The sequence below is a fragment of the Patiria miniata genome, unplaced genomic scaffold (assembly GCF_015706575.1).
Source record: "Patiria miniata isolate m_02_andy unplaced genomic scaffold, ASM1570657v1 HiC_scaffold_29, whole genome shotgun sequence".
NCBI lineage: Eukaryota > Metazoa > Echinodermata > Asteroidea > Valvatida > Asterinidae > Patiria > Patiria miniata.
Window position 1 is genome coordinate 12,387,234 of NW_024037068.1, and position 19,171 is coordinate 12,406,404.

At 39.4% G+C, this 19,171-nt stretch overlaps 1 long non-coding RNA gene across 1 annotated transcript; it reads left to right on the forward strand.

The window, feature by feature from the left end:
• The first annotated feature begins 17,125 nt into the window (after window positions 1–17,125).
• On the forward strand, window positions 17,126–17,795 carry LOC119735627. Its single transcript, XR_005272196.1, has 3 exons — window positions 17,126–17,170; window positions 17,336–17,368; window positions 17,534–17,795. It is a non-coding gene; the product is annotated as an uncharacterized LOC119735627 (long non-coding RNA).
• Window positions 17,796–19,171: the final 1,376 nt, after the last annotated feature.

Below are 19,171 nucleotides of genomic sequence, written 5' to 3' on the forward strand. Positions count from 1 at the left end.
TACTTAAGTTTGGTTCTCTGTGCGCTATTTAAATCAATAGCATTAAAGCCTATGTGAATTCAGAGGGTAGCAGATATTCAGGACATATCACGGGCCAGTGAATAATAAAGGATGTCGAATACACCATTTGACTCCGTCTTTTGGAACAAATGCTCAAGCGAGTATGTGGGATCATGGGGGGGGGAGCTACGGCTACAAACAATTGTCAGTTATTTGAGGAACTAAAACAGAAGTGGAGAATAGACAACTTTCTTTTTCAATCGATGCAGCCCATTCACTTTCCCGGTTCATTAATCATACCGTTCTGGTTAAAGAAAAAGACAGAACAAAAGGTACAGATGTGTTTATACGAATGAATAGACTCTCAGATTGATGACACTCAACGCAATCACAGACTGCGTGAAAGTCCCACCAACATTTCCAAACTGGTGATGTTTTATTGTTCAATTTACAGGAGCACTTTACAGATTGAGTTATTTGATACAATCAAGTTGGAATGTTTAACGATGCATTTTATTCTTCAAGTGATTAAGTCTGCTTTTGTCCATTTCAAATTAATATCTAGTTTGCTTTTAACCTGCCATTTGTTTTGTTTACGGAGACTCATTACTGAGATTAAAAGCAACCACAGACTGAGTTTAAATCCCCAAACATTCAAACGAATGTCATTGGGTCCAAATAATCGAGATTGCCTGTTTGATATAATATGATGCAAAACCAAACTCTACTTTTTACTTACAACGTTTAGTTTAACATAAATGGAACCTCTCATACAAAACGAAAATGAAAAATAAGAAATATAGGGCTCAGTTCAATTTTTGTTGACGTTGCAACTGTCTAGAGAGCTCATCCGATCCGTTTAAAAGATTTGATTTTTCAAGTTCCATTTCCTTCTCAGTGGTTAAAAACCCCCAGAACAAACGGTACATATTTATTACAAATGTATAGACTCTAAGATTAACTGAGATTCAACGCAACAACAGTCTGATTGAAAGTCCGTCCAACACTGAAACGAACGCCATTGAGTCATAAATTATCGAGATCGTCTTGATATGACCTGTTTATCGTTCCGTAAAGGAGTTTTCTGTCTCAAAATTATACTTTTTGAAAGACAAGTAAAACGTCTGCTGTTGTTCCTTTTTGTTATAATAATTCAATGTAGTAGTAATTCGGGAGCTTCTCTCTGCCTGGAAATAGTTCACTATAAAACTTGTTTTCTGTTAAATTGCATTTTACAGCTTTTCACTTGATGTCTTTCAAGGCTAAACTCCACTTAAAACTAGTGTTCATTTAGTTTACTGAAACGAACTCTCATACCGAGCCAGTCATTAAATACTTCCCGCAACTGGTCTAGTTGAATTTCTTTTGACGTTACAACTATCGTGAGATTTGAATAGACCCTTTCTATTTAGTACAGTTAAAACGATCAAATCGTATGAAATGTTGTTTCATATTTCTTGACTTTATGCACACAATTTTAAAATGGAATAATTCTCGATTAATGTTATTCTCATATCTCTTTTATTTCCTCACTGCTCCCGGACGAAAACTCGCAGCTTCAAGAAAGTGCATGTGTACGATTCACCTTCCCTGATATAACTATTGTTCCTTAGTTTGCATCGCTGTTTCGCCATATCTGGCGGACTTTCTGTCTGTCACTATTATAATTTTAACACTAACAGCATTTACACAATTCCCGAATGCAGCCGTATTTCTCTATCTGGAAATGACGCGGTCTGGTAAATAATTGCAAATATTTTGACAAGCCTCTCGGTGATTTATTTTTAGGATGTCCTCTTGACCTTGTCGTGTAACACTTATTAAACACATCAAAACGAATGACGATATTCACTGTCAATCGGCTTTGAACTTGTAATCGAAACATATCCATGCTGCAAAAAAACACAACATATTTATAGAAAAAAAAGTGTCTTTAGTTGAATTTCTTTCGGTAGCAAGAAATCCGTCGGTGAGGTATATCCTCAGTTTAGACTGAATCGGCATAAACGTCTTCATTTATTCATAACGACTTTGTGCAATACAATTTTGTGGGTTTTTTTTCTGTAAACGGTAACATTGAAAGAGTGTACCAAATGTAATCCTTTACTGAGATACAAAGCAACCACAGTACAGTCCGGGCAACATTCTAACAAATGTCGTCAGGTCAAACTCATCGAGACTGTTTTGATGTTTTCTGTTTACAAATTAATTCTGTTAAGGAATTTTCTGTCTAGAGATCTCAGTCAACCCGTAAGAGGTTTCATTTTTAATGCAAAAACGTACCACGTAAGGAATACAACTCGCTTTTTTGAACAGTCGAATACCAACACGCATTTTACTGCATATCTGTTTGACCTAATTCCACTTTCAACTAGTTTGCATTTCAAGTCACAAATCACACATTTTGCGAGCGCATGGAAAAGGAAACCATAACTTTAGAAACGGACTCAATTCTCCTACTGAATCAAATATTAAATATTTACAGACAGAGCGGGTTCAGTTGAATTTCGGTAATGTTTCTGTCTTCGTTAAATTAATTCGTTAATTCATTAAAAAAAAATCTTTACATATCGGTGTTATACTTTTCACTTAAACAAAGACTTTACAGATTCAACCTCCAAAAAGAACTAACGGTAAGGAAGTGTAACAAATGAAGGGCCTACAGACTCTAAGATTCAATGCAACCACAGACTGAGTGAAAGCCCCAACACTGTCAAACTAACGCCAAATCAAACGAACATAGAATCACAAGAAATGGTCGGAGTGGTCGGACGTACTGAATTTTAGCTCTTGGAACTTTGCAGGAAAATTCCTGTTTTTTAATCTTTGTTCGCGGATTTCGATTATTCTTTTTACCGCCTGGATTTTTTTTTAACCTTTGTGGCACCTGCGGATGTGTACCTGCTACATATCTTATCGTATTTTCGTCAAAATCTAGACTTTAGTGTTTCCCGCGGTTTGAGAATTGCTGGCCATGCCGGCGGCCATCTTGAAATCTGAAACATTTGGATGTGCGTTGTGAACTTTGTGAACTTTTGTTGGATTTGCTTCGTGATCATTGTGAACTTCGTGCAATTGTTTCAGCTTATTATTTCATCTTGGACTGTAAGTTATTTTTAATTCATGAACTATCGTTGTCTGGTGGGCGTTTTAATACTACAATAGTGACTAGTGTTTCCCGCAGTTTTTACTTGGAGAATTGCTGGCGGCCATTTTTAAATCTACGTGTTGTGCAATTAATTTTGGATGTGCTTCGTGAACTTTTGGATGTGCTTCGTGAACATCGTGAATCTCGTGCAATTGTATCAACATATTACTTTATCGTGGACTCTAAGTTATTTTTAATTCATGAACTATTGTCGTTACGTGTATTTTTAATTCTACTTCTACTAGGCCCACATTGGATTGGAACTTGGATTTTTCAAAAACATCTGAACATGGCACATAGTGCATCATGTACATCGTTCCTTGTGATTGCATTGCTAATCCTGAACAGAACTTTTAACAACCCCTTCCCGGAAATCCCGGACCTGACATTTCCCGAGCACTGGACCACACCTCTGTTACTAGAAAGAAACTCCATTGAAGATCGGGTGAGTTTGTTCCAAGTTGCTGTTCACTCATCCAGTACAGCTTTGGGAGGAAGTAATCTGGCTAAAATAAACTCAAAACCGATGTCTCATGCATTTTTGGTTATTGAACTTGCCGGAGATGTCGCCATAAATCCTGGCCCCTACCAAGTCAAATACCCATGCATTTTATGCAACAAGGCTGCAAAATATGGGTCAACAGGCAATAGAATGTGAGGGATGTGACTCGTGGCTTCACAGAGATTGTATTGGCACGAACGAACAGACTTATAATGTGCTTGTGGATCATCCATCGTACTCATTGGTGTGTTGCACATGTGGTCTCCCGAATTTTGACTCTTCATACTTTAGCCATGCAAGTATTGATTTGGCAAACAGTTTTTATAACGTGAGCTCAATATCTGCAGACTCTGACGTCTCATCATGTCATTCAGACTTACCCAGGATATCCAGTCCAATATCAGACCGTGATGAAAAAAAGGATGGGGAAAGAAACTCAAGGGCCAAGCCAAAGCCTAAAAGGACGAAGTTTGGTCATAAAAGGCAAGAAACGTTGACAATGCTCAACCTCAATTGTCAAAGCATCAGAGCAAAGACGGCTAGTCTTCAGGCACTCATAGACCAAGAAAACCCAGACGTGATCGTAGGCATCGAATCCTGGTTAAATAAGGCTAAAGCCACAGGTGAAATCTTCCCTGCATTCTATCAGGCTTTTAGGAAAGATAGAGAAGGGGATTCTCATGGTGGCATCTTCATCGCCATAAAGAACTCTTACATTGCTACCGAAGGAAAAGACCTTGATGCTAACTGTGAGGTGATTTGGGTCAGTATACACATCAAGGGGCTAAAACCTACATACATCGGGGCATTTTATCGACCTCCGTCATCAGGTCAGAAACATCTGAGAGAACTTGAAGTGTCCTTATCCAAAATTCCAAAGACTGCTTCTATGTGGTTGCTGGGAGATTTGGACAAACAACACCTTTTTTCCAGGGGGCAGAAATGCAGCTTGTAGCAAGGTCATGTTGGATTTGGTCAACGATTACAACCTCACTCAGATGGTTGATAAACCCACTAGAGACGGAAATATTTTAGACTTGTGTTTTGTCAGCCATCCCTCCTTTGTCGACAGTTGTGAAGTGACATCAGGAATCAGCGACCACGATGCTGTCATTGTTAAAACCAAAATGTCAGCTAAAGCAGTTAGACCCCCAAGGAGGAAAATCTTCCTCTATAAAAAGGCCGAATTTACTGCCACAGATGAACTCATAACAGCATTTGATGAGAAGTTGACTGAGGATCATGTGGCATCAACAGACGTAAACACATTGTGGCTTGACTTTAAACAAGTTCTCGTCGGGGCTATGAATCGTCGTATTCCTTCATAACTGAGTTCAACAAGACATAATCTACCATGGGTCAATTCAACAGTTAGACGAGCAATTAGGAAAAAAACAAAAGTTGTACAATCGGGCAAGAAGATCTGGAACAGCTTCAGCATGGACAGACTTCAAGAAATTACGCCGTTTAATTGATAGACAAATCAGGAAAGCTAATCACAAGTACATCCATGATGTGATAGGAGAAAGCTTGAAGACAGAAAACACAAAGCCCTTCTGGAATTACATCAAATCAATGAGCCAGGAAGTTTTTGGAATCGCAACCCTTACAAATATGGGGCGTGCAGTGTCTCTACCAGCTGACAAAGCCGAAGCGTTAAACCACCAGTTCTGCTCGGTCTTTACCGAAGAAAACCTCGCTGAATTCCCGTCACTCAACCCAAATCCAACTCCAAAAATTTCAGCTCTCAACATAACAACAAACGGGGTGCAAAAATTACTGGAGGAAATCCAATCAAAGAAAGCATCCGGGCCTTACCAGGTAGCAGCTAGAATACTGAAGAGCTGCTCAGCAAGTATAGGTATAGCTCCAGTCTTCCAAAGGATCTTTCAAAAGTCTGTAGACAGTAGAAAACTCCCAAAAGACTGGTTGAATGCCAACATCGTCCCTATTCACAAGAAGGGAGATCGGACAAACCCGGCTAATTATCGGCCAATTTCACTTCCTTAATACCATGCAAGTTTCTTGAACATATAATTCACCGGCAGATCATGGACCATCTTGATTTCCACAAAGTACTCACAAACCACCAGCATGGATTTCGTCAGGGTCGATCATGCGATACCCAACTTGCTGGGCTTATCGATGATCTTACAAGGACACTTGATAATAAAAGCCAGACAGACATGATACTACTTGACTTTAGTAAGGCGTTCGATACCGTCCCCCATAAACGCCTCTTGTACAAGCTCAGCCATGTAGGAATCAACAACAGCCTCCTGAAGTGGATTGTGATCTTCCTAACAACAAGACACCAGCAAGTTTTACTAGAGGGAGAAACATCTGCAGAAACACCAGTGACTTCAGGTGTACCTCAAGGGACTGTGTTGGGCCCCTTGCTCTTTTTGCTGTACATAAACGACAAGCCAAACGAAGTTTCATCTAGAGTTCGCATCTTCCCAGACGATGCAATAATCAACAGGGAGATTAAATCGCCAGAGGACAGTTTGTCTTTGCAGAAAGATTTGGACGCTCTCTGTGATTGGGAAAGAACATGGCAGATGTCCTTCAATGCAGCTAAATGCCATACCATGCATGTCTCACACAATATCAAACCACTCATCTCAGAATACAACATGGACATACACTAGTGGCAGTTGACCATCACCCATACCTTGGTGTCGAAATAAGCAAGGATTTAAGCTGGGCAACACATATAAATCAAGTGACTTGGAAAGCTAATACAAGTAGAACCTTCGGCCTTCTTAAAAGAAATCTTCACGCATGCAGTAGATCCGTCAAAGAGAACGCATACAAGTCATTAGTAAGACCCAAACTAGATTATTGTGGAGCCGTATGGGACCCCTTCAACAACAACAATAAGATCAACCTAGAGAAAGTACAACGGCGAGCAGCCCGCTTCGTATGTAATGATTACAAGCGGAGATCCAGCGTTAACAGCATGCTGTCTTCTCTCAAATGGGACACCCTTGAACTCCGCAGAATCCGACTACGACTGACAACAATCTACAAGGAAGTCCACAATATCATACCATCAAACCTGCCGCCAAGCCAGAGTAACAACAATCATGCATCAAGACAGAACCTGGGTCCTTATATCATTGTCCCGCCGAATTTCAACAAACTGTGCTATCAATATATTCACTCTACCCAAGAACTACAAGGGAATGGAACCTGCTACCACCAAACATTCGCTCTGCTCCCAATGTCAAAGCTTTCAAAGAGGGAATTGAGCACCTAGATCTCCTCAGCTTAGTTAATAAGGCCCACTTTAAAATTTAGTTCTCTGCGCCAACCACTTCGACCTGTGCGAGATAACCACTTAAGAGGTGTTTGCACAGTAACAACCAGAACCAAAATGATCGAGATTGTACACGACTGTATTGCAATTCTGTTTCAATTAATGTTTAAATTTTGTTGTATTCTCTTCATGGTACATTTTGGATGAAAAAGGCTTCGGTAAGTGTACCCTACCAATCAATGTTTTTGTAGCGTTGGTGTTCTTAAGTTTGGTTTCCAGGTATTTATCAACAGCATTGAGACTTATATAATTTCAGAGGGCGGCAGATTTTCTGCATTGAATGACATGATCAGTACTTATAACGGGCCAGTGAATGATATCTGAAGGATGTCGGATACACATTATGACTTATGACGTCTTTTGCAACATTCCTCAAGTGTCTATGTGAGATCATGGGGGGAGAGCTATATGTATATGGCCACAAGCAATGGTCCGTTATTTGAGTAATTAAATCAGTATTGGAGTAAAGACAACACCCCCCCCCCCCCACCACAATCGTGGCCACTTACAGAAAAAAATATATACTTACAGAAACAAATATACAAGCTTATATTAACTTGATACAATCATTTGGAATTTAAAACCAAAGGGAGAAAGGAGGAAATACTAAAGATACAATGTTGGAATGATTTAAGGATCCATTTCTTCTCCAAGTACAAAGTCTGCTGTTGTTCATTTCAAAATAATATCCAGTTGCCCTTAACGTTACAATGGCAGGGACAACCTATAATATCCTGTTTGCTTTTAAGGTAACAACTAGTGTTTTTCTTTTCCCGCCATTGATAATTTGTTTTGTTCACTGAGGCTCAGCTAGTTTTATGAGATTCAAGGCGACCACAGACTAAGTTTAATTCCCCCAAACATTTAAACGAATGTCGTTGGGTCAAAATAATCGATTGCCTGTTGACTTAATTATGACACAAGACCAAACTCTACTTTAAACTCACGTTATTTGGTTTACCGGAAAGAGGAAACTTTCATTGAAAACAATTAATAATTTCAAAATTATTGGTTCAGTTGAATTTTTGTTGATGTTGCAACTGTCTATCAATCTCAGCCGACCCGTTTAAGAGGCTTCATCTTCTGTGAAAAAAAATCTCACTATCTAAAGGAACTTACAACTGCCTTTTATTTCCTTCGAATTTGTTACAACATGGCAACCTTCATGTGATAGTGCAGTCATAGGTCGCATATCAAGGTCAAAGCTGTAAAATAGGCTGAAAATGTAAAATGTTTCTCAGTTGAAAAAAATAGTCCAATTTGAACCGAACTTGAGTCATAGATGCAACATGGCAACCTTCATATGAAAATGATGACAAAGGTCACATACCAAGGTCAAAGGTCATCTGAGGTCAAGTTGTAAATAGCCTGAAAACGTAAAATGGGTCTCATTTCAAAAGATGAAGTCCAATTAGAGCTAAATTTGAGTCATAGATGCAACATGACAACCTTAATATGATAATGATGTCAAAGGTCACCTAGTTCAGTTTTACTTTTACTGACCACATCTTTCAAGCTAAAATATGCAACTGATGAATCTGCACTTCATGATGCAATTCAGTGTTAAAGGTTCTATAATTATTAGCAGTTCATACTGCCAACAATTATTTCTACACTGATCAGGGCCCTCTCATCCTCATTATACTACCCCTTGCCATTGCCATCCTACAATGCACACCTAGCAGTCTGGCCCTGATTAGTCACTCTTTCAAAACAATGAAAAAGAAAACAGGCGAGTCGCGTGGTTCGAGAAGCACCTTGTTTTAAGTACCATTTTCTTCTCCAAATCAAGTAAATTAATGAGCTCTTTTCTCATTTGCAGTCAAGTAAATCGTCTGCTGTTGTTCAATTCAATTCGTAATTAACGTCTTATTTCAATTCGTTCCAAAGTCAACTCCAATAACATTTTCCAGATAATGCCGTGCTTTTGGACACACGATTGTATTACAATACTATTGCCTCCAGAAATCTCTCTGTTTTCGTTACAAATTTCATGACATGGTGGTGTTTTACTTGTAACTTACAAGATGCCTTCACAGGTTGAACCACTAGACTCATTTTTTTTTTAATTTAACCAAACAATAAGGGAGTTAAGGAGGAAATAGTACAGATTAAATGAATGATTTTTTAAAGCGAGATTTTCTTTTTCAATTAAACATTCTGCTGTTGTTCAATGCAAAATATATTCAGCTTGCTTTTAATAACATCGGAGTCTTATATAGCGCACGTATCTACCAACAATTAGTTTCTCAAGGCGCTGGAAATTATGTCTATTATTAAAGAAAGGTAAATAAAGTTCATGAGAAATATGAGACCCATTATGTAGTACCTTATAATGGTTTACAAGGTACTGCGGCGCATATTGCAGCCACTGCCAGAAACACCGGGGCAAACCCCTTTTCTTAGCGATAAGTGTTACTGGGTTCTTTAACGTGCATTACACAACACACGGGACCTACGGCTTTACGTCCCATCCGAAAGACGAAGCAATAATGGTAAAGTGCCTTGCTCAAGAGCACAAGCACCATGTTCACACGGTCAGGATTCGAACCCATGTACCACGTCACACTAGACGAACACCGTGACCATTGGACCACAGCACTCCACTGTTGTTTAACTAAAACAATAGCTGTATTTTTTTCTTTTTCCGCCATTGATGATAATTGTTTTGTTCACGGAGGCTTAGCTAGTTTTACTGAAATCCAAAGCAACAACACATATCGAGTTGAATCCCCCAAACAATAACACGAATGTCGTCGAGTCAAAGTAATCGAGATTGCTTATTTTATTTAATTTTATGCAAGACCAAACTCCACTTTAAAGTTACGTTATTTAGTTTTCATTTGTTTCAAAGTCAAATACAATAGCTTTTCCCGACATTGCTGTTCTCTAAAAACACGATTGTATTACAGAACTGTTTCAATGAATGTTTTTAATTTGTTTTATTCCACACATGGTACGGTACGTTTCGGATGACAAAGGATGACGTAAATGTACAGTTTGAAGTCATCAAATATGATTTACGCTAAGGAATACGGACACGTATGATATGAAGTCTTAAAAGATGTTTTGACAAAATGTGAAAAATGTTTGCCCATTAATGAAAACGAATGCCCGATCAACCCCTTACTAATGGTTTAGACGAAATTGAATGAACAACGCGATACTTTTAATATGAATGCATCTTTGATAGGGACGAGTGAAGCTAAAAGGCGATAGAATGCTCGTATAGTGAAATTGAATGATTCTTTTTGATTGTCGAATGCCGATCTGCATGATCTTTTAATTTCAATCTAAGTCGAATGAGCCAGGCGTTAAAATGAACGAAAACTTGGTGAAATTTTGACGGGAAAACCTATAGTAATTCGGGAAGCTTTTGTTTGTCTGGAAATATTGGTAAACTGTACAACTTCTGCATTTGAGGGCCTCACTACCGGGGAAAAAACCTCTCTCACCGAACCAGACATGAAATATCATGTCCACCATTTGAAGGTATTTAACTCACCATGTGTAAAAAATACAACTCAAATAACGTTACCTTCGAATACCACAAGTAATATCAATTTTATCAAACGGCTTTAAAAACAATAATAAAAACAATAATTTATTCGATGTGCTGCTAGGTTATGACGTCATCATGGCATTCTTTGTGATTGGAGTTCTCCATACACATTTACTATTAGTACATTTGTAGTAAAATGCTTCTGTATTATCGTTATATATTTATTTCGCAATGCACTTTTGGTAAAATGGATGGGTGGGGGTATAATATCCCCCACACATTTTTGGACCGGGGGGTGGGGGTATTGAATCATCTCCCCACTTTTTGGATGAGAAACAAACAAAATGTGGACTTCCCAACAGACAAAATATAATCAAAAGCACTGATTAATGTAGACAAAAATACAAAGCGTAAAATGTGCTGGTTTGATGTTCACCAAGATGTACATCTGTACATCTGTACCACGAACAGCGCCTCTTAGTGTAATGTGGTGTCAAGACCCCAGACACCCCCCCCCCCCCCACTTTCTCAATTTCCGTGGCAGATTTTTTTTTTTTTTTTTGGTCATCCTCTACCCCCCCCCCCCCCCCACCCCACCCCCACTCGCCAGCACAGAGTTACGCCACTGGTAAGATGCCGCAGCCAAATGTAATATCAGTTTACCGATATATTTTTGTTTTCCATTTGGATGTTCTTATTTCTTAAAAAGTATTATTCTCACACCTCTTTTACTTTCTTTAATACAACAGGAGAAGTCGGCTGGGATTGAATCGGTAAGTGTTATGTGTTTCGCCTTCTCTGATGTTATCTTGGAATGCTTAATGTCCTTTCATGGTTTGGCAAATGTTTGCGGATACGCTCTTATTTTCGAGTGGCATTTATAATCTTTTTATGATGCATCAGCAAATCAATGCTAACAGAAAAAACCTGTGAAATCAATAGGTGGTGGTGGTGGTGGTGGTGGTGGTGGTGGTGGGGGGGGGGGGGGGAGGCGCTGTTCAACCGACGACAATTATTACAAAAGTATTACAGGATAGTGTACAAATACCCCCGTAACCCAGCAGGCTCTGTCCATATTTTGTGCTCTTCCGTATGTTAATACCATCATAAATTGAATTTTTGGAGGGGTGTCAGAGCGGCGGAGGGGGGGGGGGTAGCATTATTTTTTTAGGACTTTCGATGGACAAACTAATTTTTGACAGAGCTCGATGGCTCGATAATCCGAAGGATCGATAGTCCGAAGGCCCTTTAGTCCGAAAAAAGAATAAGCTTAATTAATGCAAGGATTTGATGGTCCGAATAGACAATAAAGTTCGATAGTCTGAATGGATGATAAGGTTCGATAGTCCGAATATACGGTAGGGTCTGATAGTCCGAATTGAGAATAAGGTTCGATAGTTGGAATTGAGAATAAGGTTCGATAGTCCGAATGGGCAATACGGCTCGTCAGTATGACACTTCGGACTATTGGACCTTACTGTTGATTCGGACTATCGGACCTTATTGTCGATTCGGACTATCGGACCTTATTGTCAATTCGGACTATCGGACCTTATTATCCGGGGCGGATCCAGGAATTTTCAAAAAAATCTGAAAATGTACACAGGTTTTTTTCTCCGGACACTTGGCCTCCGTCAAATAAAAAACTGAAGGGGGGAGCAGGTACCATATTTCAATAGGGAGCGCTGTTCAAATTCGACGATTATTAACACTAGATTACAGAATGGTGTACCGTATTTTTGAACAGGCAGACATTATACCAGTATAATTGTTGGGGGGGGGGGGGGGTTCCGACTTATTTTTGTAGGAATTTGAATGATATTTTTTTTGACAGAGCTGGGGGGGGGGGGTGACCCCCAAAACCCCCCTCTGGATCTGCGCCTGTTATCAATTCGGAATAATGAACCTTCAGACTATTAAACTTGATTTTCATTTCGGACTATTAAAGCTTCGAACTGATTAACCGTATTCTAAATTTGGACTACCGAACCTTCGGACAAATGAACCTTCGGATAAATGAGCCTTCGGACTAATGAACCTGCGGATTAATACGCCTTCGGACTATTGCATCAAAAGTTCGGATTAACGAACTTTTTTTTCATTTTTGGACTAACGAACTCCCTCTTATGAGAATCTTTGGACTATTGGACCTTTGGACTATCGGGCGCCCCCCCCCCCCCACCAACACACCAACGAACGTTGTTGGGTCGATCAATACCATTGACATTGCCCTGATAGTTCTGTTTAAACAATGACTCAATTAAAATGGTAGCTGTCTTAAACAGAATCCTTAATCTGTTTTTATTTCATACAGGATGATGAATTGGATGACGAACCGGTAAGGTTACAGCTCAGTTACTTTTTCAAACTTTAATGTATTCAAATATGGCCAACTATTTTATTGCAATGTGTCGCCTCGGGCTCGAAAATTGGCGGATATGTTAAAATCATATAGTAGTAATTCGTGAAGCTCTGTACCTGGTATACGGTAGTTTCCTGCAAACTTATATACCGTTGAAATACATTTCCAGAGATACAGGTTCCCCTTTGTTTTCGATTTGTGAAACGATAATAATGAATTTGCATCCGAGAAAAAAATAACTTGAAGAACTATTGAATACTAACAAAAACTGTGGGTTGAAAGACATTTCATATTTACACGAAGTTCTTTCGATGATACATTTTAATGTCGATAAATGTACTTAGTTTTGCACTCAACAATTACCACAGTGAGGGATTTTCACTGTACTTACTTGTGCATATCCTAATCCTTACAAACAACACGGCCCATAATATGACAAGAGTTCAACTAAATATGATGAAAATACCTTTTATTTTCTACCTGAACAGGTATCTTATCCTTTTTATTTCTATTCCAAACCCTTCAGCACTATACATATGTCAAAATACTAAAGAAATGGCACAAATGAAGGATAATTGCACAGTAGGCTTACAGTAAAATGTTTCCCGGTTTGAAGTACTTGTGTACAGGATGAAAATGACTACTTTTACCTAATTATAATTTTCTCAACAACCTGAATTGCTATTATCATGATTGTTTTCAGTATTTGAAAGAAAAAGGCTTTAATCTGATACTTAAAACTTACAAAAATGTACCGATCATTTTTTAGGTAAAGTTTTTATTTTATTTATGTTTCTATTTTCATACCATAATGGGTGATCATCTGCAGAACCTCCAATCGGTAAGTGTTCAATTTTCCGTTCTTTGTAAACTTCGGAGTTATATAGTTTGACTCCCGGCTTTGCAAAGGTAGTGGCGGATATACGTACTCTCATTATCAAAATTATCCACATGGTTACAGAATACCAGCGAAATCATATGTGCCTGCAATTGGCGTGGTTGGTCCGAAATGAAATCGTCATACTTTTGCGAGCTCCTGAGCTATTCCTCGCACAATTAATTTGCTTTTGTTAATTCGCAAATCAAACAACATGCAGGCGAAAGGAAAAGAAACCAGATCTTAAAAAAGAGGCAAGTTCACCTACCGGTCCAGTTGGATTTGTTAAAAAAAATGTTGCTTCTAAATATCATTCTTTTTTCGTAAAAATGTATTGAAATACATTTTGGTGTTTTACTTTTAACTATAGAGGGAAACTTTATAGATATAACCAATAGACACAATCATGGTTCGTAAACCAAAACTAAAAAGGAGAAAATATTTTTGCGTTTTGTTTCAGCTCAATTTCCTTCTCCTAGACAGGTAGAAATTATTCTGTTGTTTAATCAAAATAATTATGTCCAAATTGCTTTTATTTTAATGAGCCTTTTTTCCCTCTGCATTATTCGATTAGTTGGGAATTGTTTTCTTTATGAAGAAGCTGAGGTAGATACAATGTAATTTACGTCGGAAAATAGGGAAAAAACAACCTGCCAAACCAAAAATCCGATATTTCCAAACAAAGCGGGTGCAAATGAATTTTTTTCCACAACATAGGTTTCTGTGTGCCCTTTTTTTATAACCAAAACCTTTCTTCCGGTAATCTTTCTGTTTTTGTTTACAATTTCATTCGTTTAGATAGGCGTGTTTCACTTTTCGTTTAACGGAAGACTTTGCAGATAAAACCTGTCAATGGGGGCGCTGTTCAAATCCGACGATGTTTGACACTGTATTGCATGATAGTGTATAAATACCCCCGTAACCCAGCAAGCCAACACCCCCCCCCCCCCCCATCTGCACCTGCTATATTGCTGTACAGACTGTAGCGTGAACGGAAGGGGGGAGTGTCATTTTGCAGAGGCAAAATGGGGACGCTAATATGAACAATATGTGAAAATGGGTTAATTGGGACGAATATAATAATTTTGCTACGGGCACGCCAAAGTCCTGGTAACATGCCTGTGTTTACACAGGCCATTTGTCGATTAAAGGTATATTTGTTGATGTATATCGCAAGTTGTTCATTAATCATATAGTTCTAGTTTCTATAACACACAAAATTGCAAATGTAGTCATTCATTTTTCATCTTCACTACTCCAGGCCGCCAGTTTTTCTTTAGCGGAGGCACAGACATCACCAGTTTTACACTCACTTCCTGTTGAAGCAAGTAATGTCCCAGGTGTGTAGACATAAAATCATCTATTGATAATGTTCACCAATGATCAATTCATTAATATACATCGAATTTGGTGCAATATGCGAAATGACTGTCTTTGTGTTATGAAATGAAGGTATGCAAACAAGTTGAGGAGCAAACTATATAGTTATTCAACTTTTTTTTTTTTGGCACTCAATCATCCATTCAAACTCAGTTTTGGATGTTTTGTATTTACTTTATCAAACGTTTTTTACAGTGAAACCTTTATCCTTGTTTTTTTTTACAGTCAGCCCGCCAACACACATGGACAGGATCCTCGAGGAACACGACAAATTCACCAAAGACTGCAGCGAAGACACACTGAAGGATAACACCTTTCAGTTGCCGTACATTGCAATCGGTTATTTCGACCATGATGGTGGAAGCCTGTCCTTGGACAAGTACAATGTCCACCTGTACGTCCCTCGGGGCGCACTTCCCAAAGATTTACTACATCAGGTGTACATCTACGTCAACCCTAATGCGCCACCTGTGGACGGGATCCATCCTCCGCAGGTTGCTCTCTCACCCGTGATCCAGTGCGGCCCGCCAGGTCTGAAGTTTTCAGACAGCGTGGTGCTGCAGTTTCCGCATCACGCCAGCAAGAACTCCAGCTGGAGGCTTCACGCCGAGATCTGCAGCGACGAAGATGCGGCGTCCAAGGCCTGGCATCCCCTCGACGGCGAGGAAGATGGCATCGTGGTGTCAACTGAAAAGAAGAAGGTCGTTCTCCTGATGAAGCATTTTACCGGAGCAGTTCTGGTGGGCGAGCCGTCATCTACCAGTACCAGCTGTAAAACAGTAGAAGTTGGTGCATTCGGAGGGTCATGTACCGAAGCAGATACCTCGTATGCCGTGCGAATCCACGTTTGGGACGGTGACCCAGTTGCTATGCAGGTAATATGACAATTGATGATCTAAACACACCTAAACATGTTGAAGTGACACCTATATGGTATCTGATAAAGAAACACAGGTGATGTTTTACACCGGTGTTATTATCCCACCCCGCATGTTAAATCTGAAGGCGCTGTTTCGCAGTGCAGAAATTCTCGCTGTTACTGATTTTTCTTCATATTATATTCTCTGTAACTGTTCATTTAGTTTCAGTTAAGTGAGTGTCCTTCTTTTAGGGAGATGTATGCTTTTCTGAACGAAATTCTCGACTAGATGCAGCTGGCCAAAAACATGTTATGTGAAAGTAGCTGAAAACCATATTTTGTAGAGAACTTTTTTTCACTCCTACATCATTCTCTGCATTCACAACTGCCGCTGGTCGTTTGTCATTATCCCTCCCCAGAAAGTTTTGGATATGGAGAACGTGCTTGAATCCAAGCTGCTGGATGTTTACAGAGACATGTTAGTCCATCACAGTCATGGAGGTGTGATCGTTGAGCTTGAGAACATCAAGACCGGCTGGGAATTGGAGGAAAATACACCACAGGTATTCGTTTCTAAAATTTGAATCGGATTAGAACAACGATGCCATGTCATTCCTTTTTCAAACAGATATTTGCACTTCAAGAAATCCAATCCGTCATACATCTATTGTTGGGAGTCATGAGGCCCAACCCATGTTTTTTTACATCCTGTGAATCATTCAAGTTTAACAACACATGTATTTTCAACATCGTATAAGGAACATTGAAGGAACTAAAAATGATACTGATGAACTTCTTTGTATTTGTCAGAAACAAGAGATAAGCAAGTCCAGAGTTTGGCAGTTCCAGAAGAACTCTGTGACCTTTGACCTGAGAAGACAACTGACTAGTGCAGAGAGTAATCCAAGGCAGCTGCTTCCTGGGGCCGACGGAGTCGTATACCAGTCTATCTCGGAATCCGACACAACTACGACTAAAGATAGACTTCGATTTTCGATCAGACCAAAGCAAGTTAGTAACAAGACTTACACAATGGCTATAATCTTAATCCATTATTTCGCGTTCGATAATATCATAACAGTTTTAATACGGTACTACATTAGTTCGCTTCGGTGCGGAAAATCAAAAGTTAAAATTGGTTTCCTCCTTTTTTCGAAATTTATTTTGCAGGTGAAAATTGCAGTGTCTCTCAATGAAGCATGTAACACCTGCACGAAAGTAAGAAATATGACTTTAATTAAAAATCATTAGTACGTGGATTTGAGCTTGTCAACGTGTCCTGGAAAAGACAATTTGCGAACAAAATATCTCATATTTACAGTTCGTAGGCTACATATGTAAGACTTGTAGGGGCTTAAACTTTTTTATATTCCTTTTCTGTAGGATACGTCTGTAGAGCTCTGCTCGATTTGCAAGGTAAGTGTAACAGCAAATTCAATTTCGTCTAGAGAAAAAAAAAACCGACAAACTATATAAAGCTGTTGTGAGGTACACAACAGAACGTAACGAAATTATGTTGGTATTAAACAACACTGGACCTTTATTCAAATCTTGAGAATGTCTTTGTCCGTCTATTTCAAGGAAAAGGTGAGAACGGCAATTACAAGGAGGGTGCACGGACTAATGGACGGCGACTTCGGAGGATTCTCAGAGGCATTGGTCCAAAAACTTCGCCAACAACTAGACACCGAGATGGACGGCCACAACTGGACGGAACTTGCCCGGGACCTACTTGGGGAGGGTCTTCGGTCAAACGACATCGCTCGTCAAGAAAGTCCCGCAAAGGAGACTCTCAAAGTCTACTTTGCAGGCTGTCGAGCTGATCATACTCCAGACAAGCTAGCAGTTCAGCATCTGATCGAGAAGTGTGCAAGTGAAATAGTGGATATTGTAAGGAATGAAGTCCGCCGTGCGAGGGAAGAGGGTCAACCATCAGGTACGACTTGCAAAGATTGAGTTTATCCACATGGTTTGCCCAAAATAGTAGCAACGTCCTCTCGGATATCTGCCGCTGTATGGAAGCCCTTTGAAAGGGAAACATTACACCTCAGGAAATATTTTATTCATGTATTGTATCCATTTATACAATACTTTCATTCGAGAGAAATCTCAAATCCTCTTTCAGCATTTGTGGGGACTCATCCAACCGGCTATAGACCTTTATCATGCTGTCACCTTTTTCAGTCATGTTCCCTGTATCCAGTAACAGTACTGAATGATAATGTTTTTGTGCAAAAAGGAACCAGACTACTTTTCCTTCCAGCCTCGCATTGGTTACGTTGATTTGAATGGGAAAAATCCAAATGGCCGCAACATGATAATGGTCTATTCCCCTAATAAAGAATCCTCTTTTTTTTCGGTTTCAGGTATGGAAAAGCCAGTAGCTGCCGAAGCAAGTTGTGTTGTCAAATGCGACTTTGAATTACCTCAGCGATCTGCACCTGGTTCAATCAGTGACGTCAGCAGATTGACACCGTATCAACTCAGTGTAAGATTCTTTTAGTTAAAGTACAAGTGAAAGGGTAGATGTGATTGTATTCTCAGACGAAATCACAACATGGTTCATCTGAGTGTGCAAAGACGTGAATACATTTCCCTTTTTGGGGGGTTGACCCTTCAAAAATACCACAGAGTGGAGTAATAATATTTGCCTTTTGTGAATGATGCATTACTTACTTTCATGCATAGCGAATAAGTAAAACATAAATCACTTGTTTTCAGTCCGAAATAGATGACCAGAAACGCTTCCGTCGGCTTGCCGAGAAATTGGGAGAGAAATGGGAGACACTGGCAACAGAGTTAGGCTACACTAGAGCAGACCTGTTCAAGATTAAAGAAGACAACCCATGTAACGTGGATAATCAGATATTTGCGATGCTTGTCCAGTGGAGGCAGCGGTGTGGATGGTTGGATGAAAGCATCTTAGCCAAGGCCTTGGAGAAGGCTGGACGACTTGATCTGGCACAGGAGATTCGAGGTGAGACTACCAGTTATTATGCTTGCTGGTTCTTATTTAGGCCTTATATTTTTATGGTTTTCATAGATTGCAATGACAACATTGAAGTGATTTTCAGTGTTATGGTAGACTTCTCACGGTCAAGTCTTTTTGCAATCTTCAAACAAAGCCAGTTGCTTTTCGGGAACAGCTCAGCCCAATATTGTTTCACGTTTATTAGTATCAAGCATTGACAAACAGGAATGTCCATTATCTTCAACAAT